Source organism: Dipodomys spectabilis, unplaced genomic scaffold, assembly GCF_019054845.1.
Source record: "Dipodomys spectabilis isolate Male_0828 unplaced genomic scaffold, ASM1905484v1 ptg000227l, whole genome shotgun sequence".
NCBI classification, from domain to species: domain Eukaryota; kingdom Metazoa; phylum Chordata; class Mammalia; order Rodentia; family Heteromyidae; genus Dipodomys; species Dipodomys spectabilis.
Window position 1 is genome coordinate 40621 of NW_024870904.1, and position 3358 is coordinate 43978.

Genomic DNA, 3358 nt, shown 5'->3' on the forward strand with positions numbered 1-3358 from the left:
TTAACCTAGGATATTTTTATATGGGAACTAAATCAAATCTTATATGGGCCAAATAAATCATTAGCTACTTTCTGGAGTACTGTTACTCTTTTTTAACATTCATATGGACACTGCTTTTCATAGATCTAGTAATGTTCTATGTTCTGTATTCCGTGTGATATCCTGAATGTGTTCTGCTTCCTTATGAGAATACGTGTTAATAGAAAGTCTAAATAGGATTTAGGGTGAAGCAGTATATGTAAATGCAGAAAAAATATTTGTTTAATTCATTGTTACCCTGATATGTACTAAAATTTTATCAAAAATGATAATATAATTTATCAGACACCTCCTTAGACTTATTGTTGTCATGCCAGATTATTGTCTCCTCAGAGTTTTTAATATTGTCTCTATTGCTAGCAGCAGAAATGTGTTTGCATGCATTGGGGAAACTGTAATTTCTTTTTATGGTCTTGGGGCTTGAATTTTGATCCTGGTTGTTGTCCCTCAGCAATTCAGGTCAAGGTGAGTGCTCTACCACTTGAGTCTCAGTGCTACTTTCAGTTTTCTGGTTGTTTATTGGAGATAAGTGTCTCATGGACTTTTCTACCTGGGCTGGTCTTGAACCTTGATCCTCAGACCTCAGCCTCCTGAATAGCTAGGATTACAGGCATAAGCCACCAGTGTCCTGCCAATCTGTGTATTTTAATGACCAGGTTTATATATTGTCAAATATTTTTAATTTGCTATTTAATTCTTCCAGTGAATAGATAACACAGCAAGCTGCAAACATTTTATGTAAGATAAGAGCATACCTGCAGTATAATGAAATTCCAGATTGGAATTCTCATGACCCACGTCTGATTTCTTGATGGAAATGTGCCATTACAGAAGCTGATATCATTTGATGATGTGGCTGTGTACTTCACCTGGAAGGAGTGGCAGGATCTGGATCCTGGTCAGAGGACCCTTCACAGAGATGTAATGCTGGAGACCTATAGCAACCTCATGTCCTTTGGTGAGCAAAGATCACTTTTACATGGAAGGTCAAGTCCTTTTATTTTAGTAGACATTTGACTGTTTATGTTATTTAGGTACAAGATTCCAGTCCATTCCCAGGTAAAAAAAACTGCTAGTATAAAAGCCAGCCAAATTCAGGTCTGAGAGCTTGGTGTTCTTTGCCTTTCACACTACTGCATGAGCCACAACTCCATTTTGGCTTTTGTTCTGGGGTATATTCTGGGTTTCAGTGCCCAGGTTGGTTTCAAGCCTGCCTCTTCTGATCTCATCTCCTCAATGAAGGGTTACAGGTGTAAGCCTTTGGACCATTACATTTTCTTTTAAAAAAAAAAAGATTCTAGTACTAGGGAAGTGTCATTTTTTTATAAGGGAAGCTTCACATTTATTATATGTAACTCAAGAGCTAATTGTATTCTCATTCTTTAAGAAGCCTAATCAGTAGTTGGACAAAAGTTCTAAACTATGATCCACTAATAGGAGACTGACTTCCCAACCTTGGGGTGATTATTATAGGTAGATCTACAGTCTAGAAAGCATATACATTACTACTGACAGTATGATCTGGAAATCAGTAGTTAAAAGTGTGTATTTGTAAGCCAAACTTGACAGGGTTTAGTGCTTCAAGCTTTGAATCCTAGAATCTCTGGAGGCTGAAATCTGAAGATTTTGTCTTGAAGCCAGAAACTGTAGAAAAATGACCATGAGGCTCTTATCTCTAATTAACCATTCAAAAACTAGAAATGTAGCCAGGACTCAAATTATTAGAATGCTAGATTTGAGCAAAAGAGCTGAGTTCAAGCCACACAACTGGCACAATAAACTCAATGCTGGGGGAAACTCCACCATGGAGCTATTAAGAATTGAGAGACCTGGGGCTGGGAAGGTGGCTCAGTGGTAGAGTGCTTGCCTTGCATGCCTGAGGCCCTGGGTTCGATTCCTCAGCACCACATAAGCAAAAATTAAAAAGCCGGAAGTGGCGCTGTGGCTCAAGTGGTACAGCGCTAGCCTTGAGCTGAAGAGCTGAGGGACAGCGTCCAGGCCTCAGGACCGGACCCCCTCCTCCCAAAAAAGGAACAACCTTGTGAACAGGATGTCTGCGACCTTACGTTAATGATGACTCAGCAAGAGCAATTGTTCTCCACTCTTTCTTATTCACAGGGCACTGTGGTCCTAAACCTGAATTGATTGTGAAGCTGGAGCAAGGTGCAGAACCATGGATAAGAGAAGCCTCAGACAAGAATTTCACAGGTGAGTTAAAGCATCTACACTGGTCATAGTGGGTCCAGAGCCCAGTTGGTCTGTTTATCTTGAGCTGTACAGAGCGATAGTATTCCTAGTGCCCCTGAGTCATGTGTGGCAGAGAACTAGGTTATCCTTAGTCTCAAGAAATTGTCAATCCAGAACTCCCGTGGAAAAAAACTGAATTTGGTGCGCCAGTGCAGTTAATGTTAACAATTCTCTTTGTCTGTAGAGAAGTCATTCTTAAAGAGAAAAAGACAAAAACAAATGTGGAAGAGGAGATCTCATTTTCTTTTAAACTAGTATTATGCAGGTAGGAGGAAAATAGGAGTATGCTAGGGCTGCTATCCTCTAATCGGGACAATTTCTTATCAGTGGTGCTGGGCAAAGAGGGCAATTCAGAATGGAAGCATTAAGAGTATGGAGATGAATAATTTGAGTAAATATTTCCTGTAGAAAAATACTAAATCAGAAATACAGAAAAACATTATTTTCCATTGTAAAATGTCAGTACTACTTTCTTAATTACTACATTGCTGCATAAAGCAATGCTTTGATATTTGAAAATCTAGTAACAGAATGTGAGGAAATATCGTTACAGTAAGGAATTTATGGATCTCATTTATGTTTTCCATTTTAGATGTCCCAGAATTGGAGGATGTGATTAGCACCTGTCAGGAAAGTCACAATAAATATCTCTCTGAAGTCGCAGTCATGAATAATAACCAAGGGGAGGAAAAAGTGAGACTTATAAGAAGTTTTCATATGAGCTCCGTACAGAAGTCAGAACTGATTAAGAATAATAGGAACTCCTTAGGGATTAGGATAGAAAAGGTTACTGGGTGTCAGAACATGGGTGTTTTCAGTGAACCTGGTAAGATGTGTGCTGTATATAGTCCTCATCTGTCTTCTGTAGTTGAAGAATATAAACAATGTGAAAAGTCTTTCACTGAGAAGACACACCCTGTTGTCCCTCAGAGAACACACACAGGAGAGAAACCTTATGAATGTAACATGTGTCAAAAGTCTTTCACCCAGAAATCAATGCTAACTGTCCACCAGAGAACACACACAAAAGAGAAACCTTTTGAATGTAACATTTGTGGAAAATCTTTCATCT

General features: G+C 38.9%; 1 long non-coding RNA gene across 1 annotated transcript; it reads left to right on the forward strand.

The window, feature by feature from the left end:
- The first annotated feature begins 906 nt into the window (after window positions 1-906).
- LOC122123263 lies at window positions 907-2903 on the forward strand. Its single transcript, XR_006150368.1, has 3 exons — window positions 907-997; window positions 2158-2247; window positions 2879-2903. It is a non-coding gene; the product is annotated as an uncharacterized LOC122123263 (long non-coding RNA).
- Window positions 2904-3358: the final 455 nt, after the last annotated feature.